Source organism: Arvicola amphibius, chromosome 11 (assembly GCF_903992535.2).
Source record: "Arvicola amphibius chromosome 11, mArvAmp1.2, whole genome shotgun sequence".
NCBI classification, from domain to species: domain Eukaryota; kingdom Metazoa; phylum Chordata; class Mammalia; order Rodentia; family Cricetidae; genus Arvicola; species Arvicola amphibius.
Window position 1 is genome coordinate 27,083,766 of NC_052057.2, and position 27,624 is coordinate 27,111,389.

The 27,624-nt window shown below is 45.2% G+C and overlaps 1 long non-coding RNA gene across 1 annotated transcript; it reads left to right on the forward strand.

The window, feature by feature from the left end:
• The first annotated feature begins 276 nt into the window (after positions 1 to 276).
• Positions 277 to 27,218, forward strand: LOC119825975. Its single transcript, XR_005287346.1, has 2 exons — positions 277 to 333; positions 26,787 to 27,218. It is a non-coding gene; the product is annotated as an uncharacterized LOC119825975 (long non-coding RNA).
• Positions 27,219 to 27,624: the final 406 nt, after the last annotated feature.

Below are 27,624 nucleotides of genomic sequence, written 5' to 3' on the forward strand. Positions count from 1 at the left end.
TAGACTTGGGGATTTTGGATGAGGAAATCAGTTGAATGCTTTAAGCAGGGCTTAATGGTCTGTGGTAGTTTGAATGTAACTGACCCCATAAGCTCAGAGGGAGTGGCAGTATTAGGAGGTGTGTCTTTGTTGGTGTATGTATGGCCTTTTTGGAGGAAGTGTTTTCTTGGGGGTGCTTTTAGGTCTCCTGTGCTCAAGATATTTCCAGTGTCTCGGCTCACTTCCTTTTGCCTTCAGATCAAGATGTAAAAATTTCAGCCCCTTCTCCAGCACCATGTCTGCCTTCATGCCACTGCGTCCCACCATGATGATAGTGGACTAAACCTCTAAACTGTAAGTCACCCAATTAAATGTTTTCCTGTGTAAGAGTTGCCATGGTCATGGTATCTCTTCCTAGCAATAGACACCTTAACTAAGACATGGTTCATACAAGTAGGGTTGTGGAAGACAGTGGTGCTCAGAGCAATGTAGATTATGACAGCCTGGCTGAAGAGGTCTCAGAGGAGAAGAATATTAGAGATCATTCTTGTGATAATTTGGCAAAAAATGTGGCTGTTTTCTGCCTTTGTCTAAAACGTCTGCTGGAGGCTATAAATTAGAGCATTTCAGATTAATGGCATTGAAGAGGAGATTTCAAGACAGTCCAGTATTGACTTCGTCATGTGGTTACTAGTGGCCACTCTTATGCAGATCTATGATGAAAAAGATCAAACTGAGCAAGGAAAAATGCAAAATGTACAGTTTGAGGAGAAAAGAAGCGCCAGGAAGTGTAATGGAATCAAGCCCAGGGCTCCTAGAAAGTTGACAGAAAAGTCTGATGCTAAGTGGAATAAAGAGAGTAGTGACCTCAGGTCACTACCCACCCAGCTACGCTTCCACCTTGTGAGAAGGAACATATTTGAGTGCTTCGTCATCAGGGAGTAGAGTTACTTAGAAGGATTAGGAGGTGTGGTTTTGTTGGAGGATGTGTGTCACTGGGGTGAGCTTTGAGATTTTAAGGGACCAAATCAGGTCTAGTGGCTCTCTTCCCATTACACACAGACCCAGATGTTGAATCCTTAGCTTCTTCTCCAGCACCATGTCTGCCTGCAGGCTGCCATGTTCCCACTATGATGACAATGGACTAAACCTCTGAAACTATAAGCCAGCCCCAGTTAAATGTTTTCTTTTATAAGAGTTGCTGTGGGCAGGGCAGTGGTGGCACACGCCTTTAGTCCCAGCACTCGGAAGGCAGAGGCAGGCGGAACTCTGTGAGTTCGAGGCCAGCCTGGTCTACAAGAGCTAGTTCCAGGACAGGCACCAAAAGCTACAGAGAAACCCTGTCTTGGGAAAAAAAAAAGAGTTGCTGTGGTCACCGTGTTTATTCACAACAATACAACACTGACTAAGCCAGACCCAAACTTGCTTTCTTTTTCATATGAGGGTGAAGGGGCTGTATACAAGTTAGGGGACTGGTATTCTGATCTTGGACTTCAGTTTTCTATAGCTGTGAGAGGTATTTCTGTTATCAATGTAAAAATGCAGTCAGCACAACTTCAGAAGTTCCCATAGTCTATAACAATCTCAACACTGCTTAAAAAACTTATTCTATTAGCTTTAAAATTTAAATTGAAATTAAATTTTTTATATTGCTGTGTGTGTCTGTACACACACGTGCACATGCCACAGTATGCATATGGAGGTCAGAGGACAGCTCACAGGAGTCACTTCTCCCCTTTTCCCATTGTTGTGGGGTAATCTTTTTGTACACTGTGAGGATGTGTCTCTGCCAAGGCACCTTCCGATTGGTTTAAAATAGAGCTGAATGGCCAATAGCTAGGCAGGAGAGGATAGGCGGGACTTCCAGGAAGAGATAGGCACTCTCTCCAGGAAGACTCTGAGAGGTGGAGAATTCGCCGGTAAGACATGGAGGAAGTAAGACATGTTGGGCGAACAGTACAAAGAGGTGACGAACCACGTGACAAGAATGCCGACTAGAAAACATGGGTTAACTTAATTTATAAGAGCTAGTTGGGAACAAGCCCAAGCTAAGGCCAAGTTTTCATATTTAATAAGAAGTCTCCGTGTCATTATTTGGGAGCTGGCAGTCCAAAGAAAGTCTGATTGCATCCTATGTAGGCTCTGGGATTAGAACTCAGGTTGTCAGGCTTGGAGGCAATCACCTCTACCTGCTAAGCCATCTCGTTGGCCCCAGGCAATGGAATTTTATTGTGACAGTCTAAGCAGACTGAAGTGAAATCAGTAATAAGAAGTGGGCTGTGGCTCTAACAAATACCTAAACTTGTGGAAGAGACTTTGAACTGAGAGCGAGGCAGACCTCAGAAAAGCTGAGATTGCTGTGTATTTTGGCTGTTAAATGGTGTTTTGGCAGGAAGACAGGAAGTTATCGCTAGAGAGAGCTTCAGTTCTCTTAGAAAATGCGTAAGTAATCGTGGATGGATGTTGGAAAGAATGTGGATGAGAAACGCCGTTCTGGCGACGTCTCAAATGGACGAAAGGAGCAGTATGTCACCGGAAGTAGAGGGGAACCCCTTCGGGATTTGTTCGTTTTCCCTCATTTTGTGGAAGGCAGAACTCACAGCAAAAGAATTCGATATTTAGTTGGGGAGCCTGTTTTAAAGTTGCTTTAAGTGAGCATATATATTTTCATGTGTGTATGTGTCGTGTGTGTGTGTGTGTGTGTGTGATGTGTGTGTCTGTGTGCATGTGATTTTATTTCCTTATTCATTTTCCTCATTTACTCCCTCCCTTTCTTGCCACAATCTATCTCTTGCTGGTGCCCTGCCCCATCTCTTCTCCAATAGTTTTCTTTCTTTTCTTGTTTTTAAAGATTAGTCATTTTGTGTACGTGTATGGAGGTGAGAGGACATCTTTGGAGTTGACTCTCTGCTCCCCCTGTGTGGGCTCTGGGCTTTGCACTCAGGATGCTTCTGAGTTCTTTGTTGGCTGTGACCAAGTCTTAGCTCCCAGGAGTCTCTCTTCTTCCTTCATTTCTTCCTGTCTGTACTCCTCGGTGTTTCTGCTGGAGGGCCTGCTTCAAAGCCTCATGCATCTCCACTTAATGACCACTGAGACACACCTTTGGGGCTCTTTTCTGAGGAGATTTCTCAATTTTTCTTCATTATTACTATTATTTGGAGTAGGAAAAGCCTGATATTTTTTCCAAATCTTTAAGCTCTGGCTCCTTTTTAGTTAGCAATTCTTTCTTCGTATCTCTTCTTTTTTCAAGACAGGGTTTCTCTGTAGCTTTGGAGCCTGTCCTGGAACTAGCTCTTATAGACCAGGCTAGCCTTGAACTCACAGAGATCCACCTGCCTCTGCCTCCCGAGTGCTGGGATTAAAGGCGCTCCACCACCGCCCCGCTCTTCATCTCTTTTCTTAAGCTTTATTACAAGCCCTTAGAAAGAGGCACACGTGTTCAACAGTTTGGTTAGTAGTCACCTCAGCTAGACCATTTATCCGCAGCTGTCAGGGGTGTATGTGCGTGCAGTCACTGTGGAAGTCAGTGCGGAGATTCTTTAGAAACTAAAGCTTTAGCTATGCGTGACTGACTGTGTCACACCTGTGTATAAATGGAGCGACTCTTACTTAGCACACCGCAGAGATACTCACGGATCTGTGTTTATTGCTGCATTGGTCACAAGCGCTAGGGAATGGAACCAGCTTAGATGTCACATCAACAGAAGAAAGGATAAATAAACTGCAGTGTGTGTGTGTGTGTGTCTGCGCGCACACACACGTGCAGACATGTGTATTTTGTTTAGTTGCAGAGAGAAACAGTATCATAACATTTACATTTGCAGGAACACAGAGGCTACTGGGGACTCAGAAAGACACACAGTGCTTTCTCTGTCAAATTTATTTATTTATTTGTTTGTTTGTTTTTGAGACAGGGTTTCTTTGTGTAGCTTTGGCTGTCCTGGAACTCGTTCTGTTCAAATCCATTGTTTATTTGTGTGTTTGTGTTAGTGTCCCATGGCACCCACGTGGAGGTCAGAGGATGGCTCACAGCAATCAAAGTCATTTCCTCCCAATGTGGTTACAGGCTTGAACTCAGGTTGTTGGGCTTGGCTGCAAGCACCTTAACTTGCTCTGAAGGCTAGTCTTGCTTGTCAACGTGACTACATCTGGAATTAACTAGAACCCAAGTCGCTGGGCACCCTTGTGAGGGATTTTGGTCTGAAGACCCACCCTAAATCTGGGCCTCACCTTGCCTTGGTAGCCTACATAAGGACATGGAAGAGAGCCGCTTTTGCTCTTTGCTTGCCCTCGCTCTCTCTTTGGTGGCATTAGTGCCTACTTTTTGAGGATTCCAGTACATTCTGAAGAGCAGCTGAGACATCCTTTCTTCTAAAGTGAACAACTAATTCATCGTGGACTTTCCGTTGGGAGGCAGCCATTGTCGGGCTAGCTGGACCACAGCCTATAAACAACTCCGCTAAATCCCATTCTGTGCCCGTGTGATATGAGGGAGACAAAGTGAAAGCAGCGGAGTACAGGAAATCGGGGAGACGTCTTGTCCTGTGACCACCAGGATCTGCGTTCTGCCGACAATCCCAGTGAGACTGGGAGAGGCACCTTCCTCGGGTAGACTGGGACGAGAGCAAGGGATCAGTCAGCTTCAAATGCTCTCAATATGTACCCCGGGCTGGCCTTGAATGCCCCATCTTCATGCCCCAGCCTCTGCAGTGCTAGGATTAGATGTGCGTGTGTCCACCACATCCCCACTACATAGACGTAGTGAGACTCCCTCCAGACAGTGTCGTGAAGCCATGCCCACAGAAACCGAGATGCTGCACCTTCTTTGAGGCGCCTGACTTTGTGGTAATATTGCTGACAGGAACAGACAATGCTGAAAGCTGTATCCTCTTTTCTCCCACCTTCCCTTTCTCATCTTCTCTAAAAATCGAATGACTTCTAAGGTGAGCTGAAGGAAATTTTCTGCTCAATCAGTATCAGCTAAAGCCTTTTTTCCTTCAGTCCTGGGTGTGGAACCCAGGGCCACGTGCATGCCAGGCAAGTGCTCCACCACTGTATCATATTCCTAGCCCCTAGCTAAGATCTCAAAGACAAATTTGTCAGAGTACCTGCAACAGAACTTGCTTTCTATTTAGAATAAATTCAAAACTCAGCCAGAAAGGGGAAAAAAATGAATTGCAATGAAACTGGATTTACAGTTTTTTGTAAGAACCTTTAGGATTAGGTTGGTTGTACATGGGAGTGTGAAAAGCAGGCCCCATATGACCAGTGGGAAGAGCTGTGGGCCATTCTTGCTCTGTCCAGATGGCTTCCTCTCTGAAACATTCTCACCAGCTTTTACCGATACCCAGTCCCTTAGTGTCCTTCAGAGCCATCACCTGACACCTTCTGTATCAGGTCTAGGATGGTGGGATGGAAGGTGTGCACCTCCCCTCCGGGCCAGTTCTAGATTTCTGGTAAAAAAAATTCCTTGAATTCTCTTTGATCATCAAAGGCGGCTGTTGGCACGTGTCCCTGAATTGTCTGTAGGTAAACTGGCCTTAATGTGAGGTTGAGTCACAGAAACACAAAACCATCAGGACTCTGTGACGTTTTCCATTACTTCCAAAAGTTTGTTTTTCTCTTTGGCTTTTCTTGCATTAATAAAAGTGACTTCCTTTCCCCCTTTCCAGAGGACAAGGAAACTCTTCTGCCTTAAAGTTCCAAGCCGAGCCCCAAGATGGCTCTGTTTACGCTGTAGCCTTTTTTGGCCTTCTCCTTTTACCTGGTGGCCGGAAAGTCCTGACTAGTGTAGAAAAGCCCCAGGTTCCATCCTGGGACCCAGTCAGCTCTCCTGCAACTCAAGCTTTTTCTAAAGGTGATCACCTTCATCGACTTCACCAGCCCTTCGTTCGCCTACTTTTGAAGAAAAATGTAACAATAAAGTAGAATTAAAGAACGAACAATGGGTGAATCATCTTGATAAGTCGGTGGTGTTCTTATTTCCAGATGACTGAATGAAGTGAAGATGTTGGTTTTTAAATTTTGATCCTCCTACATTTTGCATGTAGGTGGTTGGTCCTTCCTAATTAGAATGCTTGCCTCTTATTAATTTTCATCTGATTTATTTATTTGTGTGTATATGTGTACAGGTGTGGGGGACACATGCCATGGTACTTATGCAAGGTCAAATGGATTGGTTTTCTTCCTCCACCGTGTGAGTCCTAGAGTTAGAACCAGGTCATCAGGCTTGGCCATAAGACCATTTTCCCTCTGATCTGTCTGGGCCAAAGTGCATGCAAGGTTTATATAGATTCCTGGAATATTTTACCTCAAACACTATAACTAGTGGATGCAAGCCTGCTGAACTCAGGATCTGCAGAAGATCAGCCTTAAAAGTGCACTTCAAGTGAGGTGGTGGTGGTGCACACCTTTATTCCCAGCGCTTGGGAGGCAGAGACAGGCAGATCTCTGTGAGCTCGAGGTCAACCTGGTCTACAAAGCGATTTCCAGGATAGCTAGGGTTACACAGAGAAACCTGTCTTGAAAAACAACAGAAACAAAAAGTCTCACTTAGTCATTCCCAACTTACTTTAAAATTATTATTATAAATATGAGTTCGGTGGAACTCAAATAGCCTGGATGTTTGTGATGGTTGTTTTAGCTTGAGGTGTCAGCTTAGCAGTCTGGGGAGGTAGAAGGTCTGTGGGTGAGCTTTTGAGAGATGCTGTAGGAGATTTGCATATAAGGACTGGCTGCCATTCAGCTGGCTGGTGGCCTGGATGGAACAAGAAGGAGAAGGACTCATCTTTCCCCAAGTCTCTACTCCTCTCTCTGGGGGTGAGATGCTCTTTTAATGACTGTGACCCCTCGAACTCCATGCTCTTAGCTGGAGAGTACGGCTGTGGCCTCGAACTCTCAGGCTTTCAACCTGGACTGAGAGCAGTGCCGTTGGCATCCTCGGCTCTTGGACCTTTCCCTCGGGACCCAGTCATGCTTCTGGAACTCGGGAGTCTAAGCTTTTAGATGGCTTACAATGGGACCTCCTTAGCCTCTGTACTCGGTGTCCGTTCCTTTAATGAATCTGCTCTTAGAGTGCCATGTCTGTCTCCTTCTACCGTTGCATCTTTGTCCCATTGGTTCTGCCTCTCTGGAGAATTCTGACTAATGCAACCTCTTACGTCAAAGTTATTAAACATTTTAAAGGACAAGGGAAATCTCATTTTTGCCCCCTCTCTGAATAGGTAATTCTCTTGACCAGTTTTTTTTTTTTTTTGAAAAACAATATGGGCATAGTGTCACATGTCTGTAATCTTAGCACTTGGAAGGTGGAGACTGGAGGATCAGGAGTTCAAGGCCAGTCTCTGCTATATGGTGAGTTCAAGGTCAGCCTGGGCTATTCTCGACTTTGTTTCAAACACTAAAACTAGGGCTGGAGAGATGGCTCAGAGGTTAAGAGCACTTGCTGTTTTTCCATTGTTCATGAGTTCAATGCCCAGCAACCACATGGTGGTTCACAATCATTTATATCCTTTAATCCCAGTACCCGGGAGACAGAAGCAGGCAGATCTCTGTGAGCTAGAGGCCAGCCTGGTCTACAGAGCTAGTTCCAGGAAAGGCTCCAAAGCTACAGAGAAACCCTGTCTAGGTGTGCTGGTGTGCGTGTGGGATAGTAGCCTGTTCACTGTCATATAACACTTAATGAAAGAAGAGCACATCGAATCCACTGCTCATCACTATTGAGCTGGTTAAGCTGTCGCGCGTCAGCACAGGGGCATCCGAGCTACAGAACGGTGTGGATCGGAAGATAATGAAAGTCTCTGTGAATTGGCATGGGAGAACTTTGGGCTTTGGTTAAGTGAAAGAGCAAATGGGGAAACCAGCAAGGTACAGAACAGTCGTAGAATGCATTACGTTTTATGAAAAATAAGAAAGTACATATATATTCAGATGTGTGTGGTGGCACATGCCTATAAACGTACCACTTGAGAGGTAGAGGCAGGAGGTTCAAGGTTAGTCTCAGCTATGTGGTGAGTTCAAGGATGGTCTTGGTTACAGGAGACTCTGTCTCAAAACACACACACACACACACACACACTCAAACATGCACACACTCAAACATGCACACACATACTCAAACACATGCACACACTCAAGTACAAACACACTCTCAAACACACGCACACACACTCTCAAACACACATACTCTCAAACACACACACTCTCAAACATGCACACACGCTCTCTCTCACACACACACACACACGCACACACACACACACACACACACACTCTCTCTCTCTCTCTCTCACACACACACACACATACTCTCAATCGTATTCATGTGCACTGTATTTGTATAAAAGAAGATACTTGAAGATCTGATGATGTAGTTACCTCTCAAGAGAACTCGTTTAGGACCAGGTAGAATAAGATGTTTCATTCTGGCCCTTGTAGGTGGGTTTTTTTTTTTTTTTTTTAACCTGTAAACGTTTTGCCTATCCAAAAACATTGAAAGAGATCGCCAGCATTTCAAATACTATTTTCCCTCCTGCCTGTCTGGAAGTGGCCGTGGCAACACTTCTGCGGTCTCATTTATCATTTCTACAGCGAGGAGTGTCTCTTGCCGTAGGCTTGAGGGGACAGCTTAATGTAACGGGAAAAGAGCACTGCTGGAATTCAGTCAGACAAACCTCACTTCGAAGCTGGCACGGGTTCTCCCTAGCTGTGTGGTCCAGGGTAAGCCACCTCGCGTCTCTGAACTTTGTACATTTTATAAATATGAAGAATAAATTAGATGTTAATAATGTGTTTAGTGTGGTACATGGGAGTTATTAAACTTTACACGACAGCTAATATTGAACTGTCAGATCCTAGAGATAAAGGGCTTTTTGTTATACGTTATTTTCTTCTCCCGAATCAATCTTGAACGTGCTTTGTGCAAACTCAGACCCAGGGCTGCACGCGAGCACGAAATGGTGTGGATGGTGACAGGTTTGTTTCCTGAGGGATCGCAGGGACGGAAGCAGTCCTGTTTTCAACTCATAATTAAGAAGAATAAGTCCTCACCTAGTCTCGGAACAAAGGCTAGGGATTGTCGCCTCGTTCCCCCTCAAGGCATGACCTGCCTTGTTTGCTGGCATCAGCTGCAGCAACAGGACAACGACCCATGAAATCAGGGTGCTTAGAGGCTGGGCTCCTTCCCAGGGCTCTGCAGGAGGGGTCAGAGGCCAAGCAGCAGGAGCCTCAGGTGTGACAGCTCCCTTCCAGACCCTTTCTGAGGCTGAGCTCAGGGCACATCATTAATTCAACACATAATTATGAGCACCTATGGTGTGCCTGGCAACTGTGCGTGATTTGGAGAAACAAAGATCAATGAGGTCTGACTTTTGATCAAAGCTAAAATCAATTCTTCAGACATCTGTCCTGTGTTTACCTTGCTGGGTTTAATTAGTAGATTTTCGCAACTTCTTCCATATCTTTGGCTCTGTTTTCCAATCCCTTTTAATTTTAACATTTAGACCTATCTGAATACATACATACATACATACACATATACATACATACATACATACACATATACATACATACATACATACATACATACATACATAGTCTGTGTTACCTGAATAAAAAGCATTTAAGGCCATTAACCTAAGGACAGACAGACAGACAGACACACACACACACACACACACACACACACACACACACACACATATTCATATAGGGAATGGCTTTGAGTTCTGTGGATGTATGTAGCTTCACCCATAACCTGAAGTAACATTACAACAGCCTCATCTTAGAACAGGGAAGAGGGAGGCAGTCCGTCTTTTTGCAGTAAGCCCTCAGCGTCCACGATGATCAGGTGAAAAGGCAGGTACTCGACTTGTGGAATGGGCTCGTGGCTGGGGTTTGGAGCTTGTGACATCTCACCCTTAATCTGACATGACTTTTCACAACTGCAAAGCTTAACGGAACCTCTAAGTCTGTCTTATTCCTCGAGAATGAAGGCATGACCATCACTAGGTGTCTTTAAGGGAGGGGCTGGTGAGATGGCCCAGGAGGCAAGCACAGGACCTGGGTATGGGTGTTAATATGGCAACACATGCCTGTAACCCCAGTGCTGGGGAGGCAGGGACAGGAAGATCAACTTAGCTATCTGCTAAGTTGCACACATATACACTCACACATAAATTAAAGAAAATGTGATTTAAACATTTAAGAATTTTTCCCCAGGCATCCTTGATGCCAGAGATAAATCTATTTTCTATTCTAAGATAACTATTTTAATTTTTAAAAAGATTTATTTATTTATTACACATGTAGAGTTCTGTCTGCATGTATGCCTGCATGCCAGAAGAGGGCACCAGATCTCATATTGGATGGTTGTGAGCCAGCATGTGGGTGCTGGGAATAGAACTCAGGACCTCTGGAAGAACAGTCAGTGCTCTTAACCTCTGAGCTATCTCTCCAGCTCCAACTAGTTTAACTTTTATCTAATAGATCATAAGTAAAATGGAAGCTAATGGATTGATTATGAACTATGTGGGTAATGCACAGGCTGGGACCAAGTCTTTTATCCTCTTAGTAGCAATGGTAGTTTTATGTAGCCAGGCATGGTAGCACATTCTTTTAATCCCAGCACCCAGCGAGCAGAAGCTGACAGATCTCTGTGTTCGACGTCAACCTGGCCTATATAGTGAATTTTAAAAAAGCCAGGGCTACAGAGGAAACCTCTCTTGAAAAACAAAAACAAAACAATACTAGTTTGTATGTCCAGTGAACATCAGATCCTTTGGGGTCCTCCCTTTTGGTCTCCAGTGCAAGGGGTAGAGAAGTTGGTTTACACACCACCCATCACCCGTGTGTTCTACATCAGTGACCAGGACTCAGGGGAACCATCCTGGCTAGCTGAGAGAGGAGAAAGACTGCGAAAAGTTCTAGGTAGAAGGCAGCAGTGGGGCTCTTGAGCCTGTGCAGGGCTCTCTCCCATGTTAGTGGCATCCCGAGTACCTTCCAGAGTTCTGGAAGTGAAGTAGAGAGTGTCAGGGCGGAGGCCTTGGATGGATGGCGGTGCTGGGGAAGGAGCTGCTGGTTTCCAGTCCTCTCTTGGAGAGCATCCATCTTCATCCCCCGTCCCTGACTCCAAAAGGGCAACGCCTGCCTAGAGATCCGAGGCTCAGGACACAGGTTGTTCCTGTCATTTGCTGCAATGTTGATCCTGTCCTCTCTGTGCACTTTGCCAGCCAGAACCAAACAGCGTTGCTATGGAAACCGCAAACACCAGGCAATCCTGGCCCCTGCACTTGGCAGCCCAGCCAGGGAGAGATAATGGCTTTTGTTGCTATCTATTGGATGCTGATACTCAGCCGGTTTTACCCTCAGGGCCCTAACTAGGGTCGGGCTGATACTGTACCACAGGCGCTCTCTTTTCTGTTTCCTAACCTCCTGATGCATGCCTAAGATAACCAATCCAGCCATGGTACCCGCTCATTATTCTGATGACAACCCGGGGCTTTACACTTAGCTGACAACTTTTGGGCCCCTCATCTCAGGTGACTCTCTGAAGGCTTAAAAGCTATCCTCTGAACTGCTTGGCAACCTACATCCTGCTTTCCAGAACTAATGAACACATTCTCCTGGAGACGGTGTATGCGACTCATCTGTTTTATGCTGGGGTTGGGAAGGGCAGCAACATCCCCTTAGCGGAGCGTTCTGTCACACTCAAGAGCAGGTGGCTGGGCATCTATGTCCTCGGAATGAATACAAATGACAGCCATCTGAAAACACATTTACTGTGAAACTCCAAAGATTATTAAAACCGGCTTGTTGGCTGCAACACTTAATAAGAGGTCAATTCACTCTATGCCGCATCAACAGTAACGATCGGAGAAGATAAGTCACAGGTTGGGTAAGCGGAGGCCTTTCGCCTCCTCCTGAGTTGCCAGGTTAAATCAAACAGGGCCTAGCAGGCAGGAGGCGTGGGCAAACACAGCTGTGTTTAGAATGCGCTGATGTCTTGGTCTATTTTCCCAATATTTGTGCTTTGGAAGGAGCTTTCTGCTTGCAATGCAGTTCTCCGGTCTTTGGAGCTCCCCTGTGTGGGAGAAGAAAATGATCCCACCTCTATTCCCCACATATCCCAGGGTTGTTCTCTTCCTCTCAAAGCAGGTTATTTTTCTTGGTAATGTCCATTTTCTGCCGTTTGCAGCTGCCCTTTTCTGGAAGAGATAATCGTGGAAGAATCTTCTGACCCATTTGCTTGCAAATGGCAAGAAATGTTTGATATTCTTGAAGCTCTTGCCACATAAAGCAGGGTGATTTTCAAATGCTGTTTGATCCTTCTAAAAGCTAGCTAGCCTTGTTCTCTGAAAAACTGTAGCACAGGCAGAGGAAAATGGCTCTAATTCCTGACCATTACTTCACTTTTTTTTTTTTTTGAGGTTGTTATTCACAAGGATATGTGGAAGGCAGAAATGAGTCAGTGCAAGGCCTTTGTCAGTAATAGTTGTCTCTTGCCGGGGGGGGGGGGGGGGGGGGGGGGTGGGGGGCGGGGAGCCGCCGTGGTGGTATCTGGCTAAGAAGCTCGCTTGAGTGCTTGCATATGGTAACTGGAAAGCGGAAGGCAGGCCTTGGCATAGTTGAGTCAGTTAAGATATAGATCTTAGCTGACTCAAAAAAAAAAAAAAAAAAAAAAAGAAGAGGCTCTGCTTCTTTTTTATTTATTCTTATTTTTCGAGACAGGAAACAGTTCTAGTTGTTTTGTAGACCACGCTGGCCTCGAACTCACAGAGATCTGCCTGCCTCCGCCTCCCAGATGCAGGCAGATTAAAGGCGTGCGCCACCACTGCCCGGCCAATGCGCTGTTTCTTATATCACGCCCCTGATATTGTTTCTTTATTCACCCAACTGGGAAATTTGGCAAACATCCTGGGTAGCTTTGTGTCGAGTGAAGCAGAGTAAAGAGAGAGCCCAGGGGTTGAGGACACAGCCCAGCAAGAAGAAGGGCTTTCTTCTGCAAGTTTGAAGACCTGAGTTTGGATCCCTAGAACTCCATCAAGTCAATTGTGAACATGTATGCCTATAATCTCCGAGCTGGGGAGGCGGAGACAGAGGCAGGAGGATCTCTTGGGCTTGTTTCTAGTCTAGCCAAATCATCTCTGTGTTCAGTGATCTTACCTCAAAAAAAAAAAATTGGCGAAGAGTAATTGAGAAAGATACCTGATGTCCACACTTGTCTCCATACACAAGTCACACACACACACACACACACACACACACACACACACACAGTTTGTTCTGTGAGGCCTTGATGTCCTAGAATTCTGGGGAAGCCTAGACAGGAACTCCCAAGCCTTTTCTGATAGAGTCTTGGAGATTACAATTAAAGTAGACTGGGGAAGAGAGATAAAAATAACACATACAGAAATGTACACGCATGCACATATACATACATGCGTATGTATGTACAGTGCTCATATCTGTAAAGTTTTACAAAAAGATACTCAACTCTGACACTGTTTTGCACTGGGTTTGGAAGCCCTCACCTTGACCGTAGTGTGACTGAGAGGGGCCACTGGCAGGAACCTGATAGCTTGGGTGGAGGAGCGCGTCAGGACAAGCAGCTGCATTCTAAGAGTCCTGAGAGCCCCTGGGGGACATCAAGGCCCAACCGCACAGCATGGCCGTGGGTCTGGCCCTGGAACACGCCAAACTGAACTGGGTAGGAGGCCACACAGCGACCTCGTTGGATCTCTAAATAGTCTACCGCAAAGAGACTTCAAAAAACCCCCCACCTGGGATGGTGTTAGTTAATGTTAGTCCCCTTCTCTCTGTGCAAGATGCCCTATTAGAACAGGTTTCATTAAAAAAGAGAGAGAGAAAGAGAGAGAGAGAGAGAGAGAGAGAGAGAGCAAAGAAAAGAAACAAAAGCACACTTTTCTTTTTTTTTTTGTGTTGGAGTCCTACAGAGGGACCAGAGCTGGCAGGATTCTTCCTTTTCTGTTAGAGGCCTGGATGCTGAGCAAGACACAGAACTGATGCCTTCTTCCCTTCCTCCAGCTCCTGACTCCCCTCCTTTTTCTTCTGGTTTTAGGTCTTATGTCTTTAAAATACATTTTATCATGTTTTTAATACCGTGTTTTTATTGTGTGTGTGTGTGTGTGTGTGTGTGTGTGTGTGTGTGTGTGAGAGAGAGAGAGAGAGAGAGAGGAGGAAGGACTGAGTGTGGTGTGCGTGTGAGCGAGAGCACATACTCCACAAAACACACGTGGCGGCCTGAGGATAACATTGTGGAGTTGGTTGTCTTCTACTTTTGTGTAGGCTCTAGCACTTGAACTCAGGTCTCTATGCGCTGTTTCTTATATCACGCCCCTGATATAAGAAACCTCAGCCACGAGCCCAATCCACAAGTCGAGTAACTGCTTTTTCTCAGTCTTTCTCCTCTCTCAGCAAACACCATCCACGCTGGCCTGAGATCTCATGTCTTTTTAGTGAACAAATGTCTCCTTTCAGGAAACTGGGGGGAAACTTTGGCTTCTTTGGCCTTGCAGCTGAGGACTGTCTATCAGAGCAACACACAGGCCACGGTACCTTGTGAGTGGATGAGAATCAATGGATGGATTAAACTGACTGGAGGAGTTGAAGCTTAGGGGGATAACCAAGTCCTTCCTAGTTTTCTTCAAGTGTGGCATTGGAATGACCTCACGTCAGGGCTTTAGCACAATGCTTTTGAAGGCAACACGAGAGTTGCTTAGGTAAGCCAGGAGCGCCCCTCTGCTCCTTTCTGGCTGTGGGGGAAGGGAACATCCCTGATAGTTAATGTGGAATCAATACCCATTTCTTCTCTGGACCCAAGTGTATTGTTTTAATTCTAGGCGTGGGGAGATCCTAGGCATTCCAATTAACAACCCATTTTTTTGCCCTATATAGAGTGTAATAAACCAACTATAGCAAACTTAAAAGGGAGAGGAGACAGAATAAAAAAAGCTGAGAAACACAAAGTGTCAAAAGGCAGAAATCCTGTCGCCCTCCGGCTATGTTAGCTGTTTTACGCAGCACAAAGTAGGTAGGAATAGGTGCTAGCTAAAGACCCAGAGGGATGCACGACCAGAACCAGGGACCTCAAGCCACACAGTTCTGCTAAGGAGATCAGACCCCTCCAGTGAGGCAGCTGAGGAGGGCCTGATCAGATCAATGGGGCTTGTTATTTGAAGATCAATAATTCTAACTTACTGACCAACTGGGTCCCAGTGACTACCTTTAACACCACAATTCTGCACGGCTGCGCTTTGGTTAATCTCCGTCAGCTAGACCTATCACCGTCAGCTGGGCTGGATCTAGAAGCACCTGGGAGACACAGCTCTGTGTGTGTCTCTAGTTTTTAAAAATTTACACTTTTATTTATTTTTTGTGTGCACTGAAGCGCACTCTTGTGACGGTTACCCGTGCAGAGGCCAGAAGGCCCTGTGAGCGCCAGCGTTCTTGCTCTGATGGCTTTCTGACCTGGCCACTTCCCTCATTCCTACCTCCATGCCTTCTTTGCCAAGACGAACCATGTAGCTTCAAATTCTGAGCCCTAAGAAGTCCTTCCTTCAGTGGCTTTTGTAACGTAGTTTTCTCACAAACGTAAGATGGGTAATGGACAGAGGCGGGTGTCCTTCTTCTCCCTCCGTAGGATGGAGACAAAAGGCTCACACAGCAGTAGAGAGAGACGACTTTCCCGCTCGACTGCTAACATGGACCGAGCGCTCACTGTGGAGCAGAATGGGTTTCACCCTCTTTTCAAGCACTGTCAATCATCGTGACATCATGATGATGTGGTCTTCTCTCGAGCCTTCTGTGTTACAGTTGATGATATGGAGTAAGAGACCAAGAGATTCTTCCTAAAGTCACACAGTAGATGGGGCAGGGGAGAAGGAAAACCGAGTTCGTCTAAGTGCTTTTGGTTTCCATGCTTTCACCAGAGAACATCTTAAAAAAAAAATAAACTATTGTGAATGTCACTCAACCCAGAAAACAGCAAAGGATTTCTTTTTAAAAAAAAACTTTATATAATAGGACATCTTTATATTTCTTCTTACTTTTCCCGGCAGCACGGGTGCTGATTTGACTCTTTCCACCACACGGAAGCTGTCACTTCCAGTTTTTGTGGTGAGAAGTGTAAGGTAGCCATGCCGCAAGGCTGACAAAGACACACAGGCCCAAGAAACAGCACCCCCTGCTCTAACCCTGGTCCACATAGCATGCAGGAGACTCTGTAAGGAGATTATGTGATGTCAAGATCTAGTAACACAATCCAGCATGGAGTTTCCCAGAGCTTGATATAAAGTCTTTCCTGTTTATCAGGTCCCAAGGGAGAGGCTAGGCATGGCGGCTCACCCACCCCTTTAATCCCAACACTCAGAAGGTAGAGGCAGGTGGATCTCTATGAATTTGAGACCAGCCTGGCCTACATAGCCAGTTTCAGTGCAGTCAGGGCTACATAGTGAGACCTTGTTTAAAAAAAAAAAAAAAAAAACAAGGTGAGGAACGCTTGAGGAATAACTTGTGACATTGTCCTCTGACCTCCTCATGAGCCCCATGTAATCACACAGAGGCCTCTCAGTTTGAGAGCCTTAGCTGAAGGCCAAGCGGCCTAAAGCTTTCTCTTGTGGGTCATTTGTTTGTGAAACTCTGGGTGTCCTTGTTTAAGGGCAGAGAGGGGGAGCGTTTCCCTGAAGCCGCCACGCATGGATGCAGCTTTCCCTTCACAGAAGTGGTCGTTTGGCCCATGATGAAGACACCAGGGTGGGCCAGGAGCTCTGCAGGCATTTAGGGATGAGTGCTTAAAAAAACCACTGCAGGCAACACAGATGAAGGCTTGCCTACTCCGACTGACCCTACGAAGACTCCTTGGATTTTAGTTGATAATGTAGCAGTTGGCAGTTCAGTGAAATCATTTTGTGTCCGAATGATGAGAAGGAGGGGCAGAGAATTTAGGGAGGAGTTCACACACACACACACACACACACACACACACACACACACACAGATTGAGAGAGGAAGGGAGGAAGAGAAGGAGAGGGACATGCACATATATACAAACATACACAAAGACAAGCATACACACACAGACACAGGCACTCACAGAGACACAAACATATACACACATATACACTCACAAATACACATACAGATAGATATACACCACACCCACACACCTCCACACACACATCACATTCAAACATACACGTCACACACCCTCATATTTTTTTCTTCTTTGAGAGAGTCTCATGTAGCCTTAACCTCTGGTCTTCCTGCTCAGTCTCCCCTGTGTATCACATTGTTCCTAACCTCCCCAGTGGTTCTCTTTGGCTTTGCTTATGTACTCATTCTGTGGTGCTGGGGCTTGACCCTGGACCTTGAGTAGGCTGGGTTAGCCTTCTACCTACTGAGCTGAACGCTGGCTCTCTTGGAGCTTCAGTAAGAAGAGATACTTGCTCTCCTAGAAATGTGTTTGCAAGTTCTTGGGTGGTGTGGGACAATTGTATTCTGTCAATTAGATTTTAAATAAATGCTGATTGGTCAGTAGCCAGGCAGGAAGTACAGGCGGGACAATCAGACAGGAAGTAGAAGTGGGCCAATGAGAACAGGAGAATTCTGGGAAGAGGGAAGCTCCCTCAGCAGTCCTGTCTAGACACAGAAAAAGCAAGATGTGACTACACTGCTGAAAAAGGTACTGAACCATGTGGCTAATACAGATAAGAATAATGGGCTAATGTAAGTTATAAGAGTTAATAAGAAGCCTGAGCTAATGGGCCAATCAGTTTATGACTAATGTAGACCTCTGTATGATTTCTTTGGGACTTAATGACTGTGGGAACCGGGCAGGACAGAAAACTCAGTCAACACTTGGATCTTAGATTTTGAGTAAGTGGAACTGGGAAGGGTGTTCATTTGTAAAATCAACACCCCCTAAAAGTGCCTGGGCACTGTGGCCTGAATACATCAAGATGATTGTCAACGAATGTCACTCTTTAGTGACTGGTGCCATCAAAGAGGCTGTTGCTGTTGCCCTTGGTTATCCCCCGGAACGTGAAGTTAAGCCTTTGTTGCTGAAGGCGCCACACACATTGAATTCAGTACATGGCAGAATGGAGATGGTGTTGTTTTGGAGGCCCCAGAGGCTTGGCTGACCAACAGCTCATCGGGAAATCTGGATTGTTTACTCTTTTTCTCTAAATCTCCTCTCTAAACATCCAAGACAGCTCAGTATCACCGCCAACTTTATTCTCTGAGAAATGACTGAAAAAAATTTTCAGTTATAGTACTTGCAATTTAAGATAGGATCTGTGAGATAACTCAGTATGTAGAAGGGCTTGCTGTGCAACCTAACAACCTAAGTTTGCATTTCCAGAATCTTCATAAAGATGGATAGAGAACGCATTATACAGAATTGCCCTCTGACCTCCACATGCGTGATTGTGATAAGTTTTTCCACATACACATCATACTCAGACACAACAAAATGAAATGAAAAGGAGCCTAGCCACAGCCATCTGTACAGAATGAATGTCACCCTTGATCTGCCCATCATCTATATTGTTCAGAAGCGTAGCATTGCCTCACACAGGCTAACCGTGAGTTAGTAAGCATAGTCCAAGCATTTTTTTGAGTGCTAGGTGGTGTGGTACCCACCTGTAATCCCAGCACCCTAGAGACAGAAACAAGATGATCTCAAATTGGAGGCCAGCCTGGATTACACAGTGAGATCCTGTATAAAAACCATTAGAAAATAAGCGAAAGCAGTCATCTATTAGAAAGTGACCTGTCACCTTAACGCTCAGGTGTGTGTGCCAGGCTTTCTCTTGGCCACCGACCAGCTCTAAATCATGACACGGAGGCTTCTTATTAGTTATGAACGCTTGTCTCTCTAGCTCTTATAACTTAGCCTGTTTCTCTTCATTCACGTTTTGCCTTGGGGCTTTTGACCTTCCTTCCCTCCTATATATCTTTCTTTCACTGCTTCTCACGTCTGGCTGGCTGGTGGCTGCCTGGCTTCTGGTGCCAGGTGTGTTCCTCTCTTTCTCCCTCGTTCTTTTCTCTCTCCTCTCTTGAGCCTAGATTTCTTCTCCTACGTATTCTCTCTGCCTGCCAGCCCTGCCTATCCCTCCTCTGTCTAGCTATTGGCCATTCAGCTTTTTATTAGACCAATCAAATGCCTTAGGCAGGCAAAGTGAAACAAATGCAACACATCTTTACATAATTAAACAAATACAACACATTTTACATAGTTAAATATTCCACAGCAGTGTTACAAAGGTTAATGTGATAATCTCATTATGTATGTATGTGTGAGCACAATAGCTGTCTTAGGCAGACCAGGTGAGGCTTGGGAGCATGTAGCCCATATTGGAATGCTTGACTACATCTAGGTGGGGATGGGTGCTCTTCATGATGTGAGCCATGGTATAATCAATCCATCACTTTGTAAAAACAAACAAACAAACAAACAAACAAACAAACAAACATGTTTATTGAGGCTGGAGAGATGGCTTAGCAGCGAAGAACACTTCTTCCAGAAGATGTGGGTTCAATTCCCAGCACATGAATGGTGGCTCCTAACCGTCTATGACTCCAGTTCTAGGAGATCCAATGCCCTCTTCTGGCTTCCTCTGGCATGTATGTAGTGCACATACATACGTGCAGGTGAAATGTCCACACACATAAAATATTAATTAAAATTTCAAAAGTATTTGTCATTATTACTACGTGTGTGTGTCTCTGTGTGTGTGTTTGCAAGTGCATGCACATGTGTGAATATGCATGTCACTACGTGGAGTCAGTGCCTTCATTTACTTTTACATGGGATCCAGGGTTTGAATTTCAACCTCTGGGCTTGCACAGCAATGCTTTCACCCACTGAGCCATCTTGCTGACCAAGTATTGCCAACGCATCCTTCAATCAACGGTTGCAGGGTATGCCCATGTGTGCAAGCCAGGGATTGAGATTAGGATTTCATGCTTGCTGGTCAAGCACTCTGTCACTGAGCTATATCTCTCAGTGTTGGCTTCTTATTATTTCTGCGTCTCCCACCATGAGGGGAAAAACTCAGACTTGGAGACCTCTGTATACTGCATTATTTTTAATTAATTATTTCATGAACATTGAGTAGTGTTTGGCCTGCATGTATGTCTATGTGAGGCTGTCAGTTTCCCAGAACTGAAGTTACAGACAGTTGTAACCTGCCATGTGGGTGATAGGAATTGAACCCAGGTCCTCTGGAAGAGCAGTCAGTGCTTTTAACCCGAGTCATCTCTCCAGTCCCCAGTATATACCGCATTCTGCTGAGATCTTCTGGACATTTCCTTTACTTAGGAAGCAAAATCCCAACTCTAAAAATAACTGGGTGCTGACAACATCACACTTTGGTTCATCTCTACCCCTTAGTTCCAGAGTAAGCACATGCATCTCTGGCACCGGGGCCAGTCATGGGATTTGGGTGTCAGCCCATCTACTCATCCGCAGTCTCTGCTGCTCTCCTGGACACCTACGCAAACCGGAGCTTGAGAAGAGTTCATTTTCATCAACTAAGCTCACATCTTGTGAGTTAGCCCTGATTTGTCTAGAAGCCATGCCCTCTGATTTTTCTCCTTGGTTTCCTACATGTACGTCGGCACTGGACTCATCCAGAGGGCTTTTGAAGACACAGTCAAGGGTCAGCAAGATGGCATAGTGGGTGCTTACTGCCAAGTCCGACAATCTTAGTTCAATCCCAGGGACACACATGGTAGAAGGTGAGAATTGACTCCTGACTCCTCTACGCTTGTGCTGTGGCATGAGTGTACCTGCACACACACACACACACACACACACACACACACACACACACACACACACACACTATTATTATTACTATTCTGAAGAAAAGAGAGCCAGATGAACCTCTGGTTTGGGTTGGGTTTCTAGGAATTTTCATTGCTACTAAGTCTCTAAGTGAGTCTTTTGTTGACCCAGGGATACCGCTTTAGAAAGCATTTTCCCCAAACCAATTTTATTGATTCTGATTAACTTCTGGACAGTGATAGGTTTAAAATGGCATTAAATGTAGTTAAATGACATTGGGTGGAGATGATATTTAATTAAGTTAGATTAGGTAAATCGAATAAATTAGCCCAATTTAAAATGTGATCAGATAAATTTAAATACCATTGGGTACATGCAAAAATACCATCCATCTGAGATAACAACACACCCACAGGTCCTATGAAAGAGGGGGAGAAAATCGAGAGTGGGGGAAGTTTGTGACTTTCTTGACCCCCCCAAAACTTTCAAATTATATAGGAAGGAATTGAGGGAGTGAACGCTGCCCATTTGCACTGGTAATACAGCAGAACACAGTCAGGTTAGGGTGAGTTACTTTATTAGACCTACGATGCTATGACTCAGATTACAGTCCTTACAACCTGACGTGGGCTCAATGTGCTGACAAGGAAAGGCTTAGTCCTGCCTCTCTTTGCTTTAAGTTTTTGAGACAGGGTCTCATGTAGCCCATCCTAGTCTCAAATACACTTTTTAGCTGAGGGCGACCTTAAACTTCTAATCTTCCTGCCCTCAACTCTTGAATGGTGGGGTTACAGGCATACGCCATGCAGCCTGGTTTACAAGGTACTGGGGTCAACCCCAGGTCTGTGCGTATTGGACAAGGACTCTACCCACTGAGTTCCACCTCCAGCCCCACTCCCCTGTTTATCGCTTGACTCTGAAAACGCAGTGTAGAGGTCTGTTCTATACTGGGTGCTGGACTAAACACAGCCGAGGGAGTCACATGACATTAAGGCGTTGCAACCAGAGAGTGTGCTCAATCAGAACTATGAAACAGAGCCCAGGATGAGTGCCTGGGCTTGTGGACTGGGGATGAGAACATACAGAGCGGCAGAGGTGATTTTGAGGTAACAGGGCTTTCCAGGACAGGACCGTGAACTGCTGTGTATTTGGGGACACTAGCTGCCGTGGTTTGAATGTCCCCTCCAAGACTTGTGGGTTGGAAAGTTATCACTGTTGCAAAGATGCTGGGAGGTGGAACCCGGTGGGAGAGGCCGTGAGGGCGAGTGGATCCCTGTCACACTAAAAAGGGCTTCTGTGTGACTTGGGGAGGCTAGTGCTCTTCACACGTGGAGGGTCCAGCCTTCCAGGCGCCATCTTGGGGGTGGAGACTGGGCCTGTACCAGATGTCAATTATGGCAGTGTCCTTGGTTTAGAATTCCCCAACTCCAGAACTCCGAGAAATATGTTTTCTGTTCATTATATCTTAGCACACAATGAACTGAAACACTAGTATAATATGCCCAGGGACAGGGAGGGTGTGGGTGGCCCAGGTTCTCTGGGTATGTATCTTAAAGGATCAGTGTGGCTTAGATAGCTGGAAAATGGTCTTCAAAAGGGATGGGCACATCAAAAGAGTAGGGGCATCTTTAGTGAGAAAGGATGGAAACATATCAGAAATGATAAAAATTCAATGCCAGATGGGGGTATTTTAAAAGAAATTGTTATTTTTAAAAGTGTGTGTGTGTGTGTGTGTGTGTGTGTGTGTGTGTGTCACAGCATGGACAGAGGTCAGAAGAAAACTTCGTGGAGTTAGTTCTTTCCTTCCACCTTGACCTGGGTTCTGGGGATTGAACTGAGGTCATCAGACTTGCATTATTGGGTAGCAAACTCCTCTACTTGCTGAGCTGTCTCACTGGCCTTCTTTATTTATTTTCTGAAACTGGGCATGGAATTTGAATTTGTTATGTAGCTGAAGATGACATGGAACTTTTTTAGGGGTAAAATTCTATTTATCATCTCTACCTACCTACCTACCTACTTATCTTTCTATCACCTATGTATGTGTGTATGCGTGTGGCATGTATGTGGAAGTCAGAGGACGAGTTGTGGGATGGGTTCTCCTTCCTTTCTGTGGGTTCTAGGGATTGAACTCTGGTCTCGAGGTGTGGTTGCAGGTGCCTTTACTGGCTGAGCCATCTTAACCAGTTGACCTTGAACTTCTGGCCCTCCTGCTTCTACTTTCTGAGTGCTAGATTGTAGGTGTTTATTACCACTTCTGGTGTACGTAGTACTGGGAATCCAACCCAGTGTTCTCATGCATGTTAGGAAACTACTCTATCAACTGAGCCACAGCCTCAACCTACCAGATTAATGACCTTATTTTTATTTTGTTAGATGTTGGTAGACACTCACCGATATTAATTAATTAATTAATTTTTATTTACTTTTGAGGTAGGGTTTCTCAATGTAACAGTCCTGCCATCCTGGAATTCACTCTGTTGACCAGGCAGGCCTTGAGCTCACGGAGATCCACCTGCCTCTGCCTCCCGAGCGCTGGGATTAAAGGCACGTGATACCACCATCCAACTATTTTTTTTAGTTTTACAATCAGATCTCACCATAGAGACTAGGTTGGCCTGGAACTAGTGATCTTCCTGCTTCAGCCTCCAGGTAATGGGTTACAGGTGTGTGCTACTGTGCCCTGCTCACTAATGATCTTTTTTAAGTGGATAAATGTTTGGGTAAATGTGGAAGGTATGATGGTTATTCTTGGTATCGGGTTGACGACATTTGGAGTTAACTCAAGTTCAAGTGGCTGGGTAGCCCCATGAAGGATTTTTCTTTTCCTTTTTTTTTTTTTTTTAAATTTGCTTTTTATTTATTCTTTGTGTCTTTCACATCATGTATCTTGAGCCCATTCATTTCCCCGTCCCTTCATATCTGTTCTCTGCCCTTGCAACCCCCCACCCAAAATAAAATAAAATAAAATAAAATTTAAGAGAAAGAAAAAGAAGAAAACGGGGAAAATTCAGTATCATCATGGAAGCGGTAGTGTGGCACAGTAAGTCACGCAGTCAAACCCTTTTGTCCATACATCTTCCCTTCTAAGTGTTCATTGCAGAGAGTCATTGGTCTGGCTCAAGGCCTCTGGCTTTTGCTACACTATTGATGTTGGGCCCTCACCGGGACTCCTCTTGCTTATCCTGCTGTTGCTTTGTGTTGTGATGATCTTGCAGCTTTGGGTATGCAGGACTAGTCCCTTCATGTGCTCCAGCAGATTAGAGATGGAATGGATATTGGGGTGGGCCAACTCATAACCCTGGTTCTGGGCCTGGGTATGAGTGGCAGGGTTGGTCAGCCTGCCAGCTCTCCCTTGTCCTCACCACCAGGGTGAGCTCTTTTGCAATTTCCTGGCTAGTTCATCCCTTGCAGCCATGAGCAAGGGGCGGGGCCAGTTCTCCTGCTTTCATATCTTCAGGGTTGTCTCTTCCACACCTACACCACCAGGTCCAGCTCTACTGAGTTGCCCAGGCAGGTGTAAGGGCCACTCTCCTGAATGCTGCAGCTGGTGAGGGACATGGACAGCTCTCTCACTCTATGACTCAGAGCCAGCTCTGGCACCTCCCACCTGGTCCCCAATCAGTAGGGTAGGCTCTACTGTGCTACCCAGGTGAGTGCTGCAGCTGCTAAGGGGGAGGGTTGGCTCCCTTGCCTACCACAGGTGGTAGGGGCAAGGGGTGGAGGGCATCTTGAGGCATTCTTCTTAATTAAATTGTTTGAGGTGGGAAGATTCTCTTTTAATCTGGACCATACCTTCTGCTGGCAGCCTTTATAAGATAAAGGACATGGAAGAAGAAAGCACTCTCTTTTCTTGCCTGCTTTCACTTTAACTGGCAAGTCTATTCCTTCACTGGCATCGGAACTACTTCTTTAAGATGCTGGCATATACTGATGACCAGCTGAGACATCCAGTCTCATTGAATGAACAACAATTGAATTTTTGGACTTTTCATTCATAGCCAGCCATTGCTGGACTAGTTGGACCACAGCCTTTAAGCCACTCTAATAAGCACCATATACATATGATGTGTGTGTGTGTGTGTGTGTGTGTGTGTATGTGTGCACGCACATGTGTGTGTATTCTATCAGCTCTGTTTCTCTAGAGAACCCTAATATAGTGGGTCTATTGCTGTGGGACAATGGTCTTGTACCCTGTAAAGATTTGTCACTTGTACTGGTTTAATAAAATGCTGATTGGCCAGTAGCCAGGCAGGAAGTATAGGCGGAGCAACCAGAACAGGAGAATTCTGGGAAGAGGAAAGGCTCAGTCTATTACCCAAACACAGAGGAAACAAGATGGGAATGCCTCACTGATAAAGGTACCAAGCCACATGGTTAACACAGACAAGAATTGTGGGTTAATTTAAGACGTAAGAGTTAATAAGAAGCCTGAGCTAACAGGACAACCAGTTTATAATTAATGTAGACCTCTGTGTGTTTCTTTAGGACTGAATGGCTGCGGGACAGGGTAGGACAGAACCTTTGTCAACAGTCTGTTATGTAAGGGAGCCCAGGCTGGGCTGCTGAGGGATGTTAGCCACTTGAGAGGTGCTATCCTAGATTATTTGACCCACACAAGCTGGGTCAAAACTAACAAATAAACCCGCACTCGGCCAACCTTCAGAATCACAGCAAATATTATTATCTGAAGCCACTATTTATTGGGGTGATCTGTTATGTCACTATGGAAACCTGGCTTAGGACATCTGACTTAGGACTGATTTTCCAGTCATGGAAGGCACATACACTTTTCTTATTTTATTTTATTTTATTTTTGGGACAGGGTTTCTCTGCCTGTATTGGACCTTTCCTGTAAATCTGCTAGCCTCGAACTGAGGGATCTGTTTGTTGCTTTTCCTATGGTTTTTGCCAAAGAATAAAATAAACTTGACTTAAATTGGCAACTTGGGAATAAGTGTGGGGGAAAAAGTTCCTCTGAATTCAGTCTTCGAACAAGTAGAATGTTTTGACTTACCTGGATAGAAAAGTTCCCGTAAGTGGTAATAATAGCTGCCCACCTCAGTGGTTTTTCAACTTTGTCGGGAACAGGTTTAATCGAAAAAGCTTGTTAAATGCACATTCTCGGTGCCATTTTCAGTAATGTGACTCAATAAATCTGGGATGGGGCTCAAAAGCCATAGTGATAGTGAGGACCCAGGATGGATCTGAAGAAAGTACTTCACTGACCACACTTTGGAAATACAACGGAAAATATTTATTCTTAAGTAGTGTGGTTAGGACTGCTCTCTGGCCTTGCTCTGTGATTTGACCTTCAGTACAGGTAACTGGAAGCATGCCTGGAAGCTGGCCAAACTGGGAACAGCTACAACCTGCTGATGTTACCTCTGGTGCTTATTTGGTGTAGACGTGGGCTTGCTAATGTAATCCCCTCTGTTCGCCTTGATATTCTGTTCTAAATGAGGGATATTGAGGGAATTAGGATAATTAGCATGCGGGCCTCTTCAGCAGGCATCTACTTCGCTCCCATCAATCATTGACATTCTTATTCCAGGCTACCAAGGAGGCTTGAAAAGTTACACAGCAGGCAGGGGGCAAAATTAATTGCTGTCTAGATTCTCTTAATAGCGTTTTTTTTCCTCAATATCCTTTCTTTTTGGAAAAGTATAGTTTAGATGAGAAGGTTTTAAAATGTGTATAAAAGACAGACAGGTTGCTGGGCAGTGGTGGCACATGCCTTTAATCCCAATACTTAGGACGCAGAGGCAGGCAGATCTCAGTGAGTTCGAGGCCAGCCTGGTGCACACAGAAAGAGTTCTAGGATAGTTAGGATGGTTATACAGAGAAACCCTGTCCCAAAACACAACAAACAAACAAACAAACAAACAAACAAACAAGACAGACAGAGGCTGAGGTCATTACAAAAGAAAAACGGGGCAGGATTTGATTTCATAAAGTAGTCAAGGGTCGTGTCCATAGCTGTTTCCTTTCCATGCAGGTTTCAGGAAGTTGTCTGCAGTTTCTGCTTCAATCTGGCTTCTACCTCTGGGTTGATCGTGACTTTGAAAGTGAACCGGAAATGGGAAGAAACGATCCAGGACTTTCAGTGTACCAGTTCCCACAGCTTATCTCTGGTCATGAGCATCTCAGTAGTCCCCAGGAGAAACAGGGGTCGGTTGAGAAGGGCAAGAGCTGGGCATCGTTACAAGAGTGGCTGGTTTTCCTTTACAATTCACTTTTGGGTTGGCGACATCCTAGCGGATAAAAAGCCCTTGCCACTGAGCCTAGAAACCCGAGTTCCATCCCGGGGATTCATGTGGTAGGAGTGAACTGACCCTTGTATGGGTTGCTCTTTGAACTCCATACATGCACCGTACATGCACTATAGCACAGGCTCATACACATAGATAATAAAGTATAATTTTAAGAACCCTGTTGTGGGGGGCTGGAGAGATGGCTCAGTGGTTAAGAGCACCGCCTGCTCTTCCAAAGGTCCTGAGTTCAACTCCCAGCAACCGCATGGTGGCTCACAACCATCTGTAATGAGATCTGGCGACCTCTTCTGGCATGGAGGCAGAATGTTGTATACATAATAAATAAATAAATAAATAAATAAATAAATAAATAAATAAATCTAAAAAAAAAAAAAAAAAAAAGAACCCTGTTGTGTTGTTTGCTCATCTCCTTACCTGGCTGGGGTATAGAATGCCTACTCTACACGTTGGAGGTTTTTTTGAGCCGTCATGGTGTCTGCTGGCAGCACAGGAAGAGCTGAAATGAAGAAAAGAACAGCAAGGGATCCATTTGTGGTGGTTTGAGTGAGAGGCGTCCCCAAT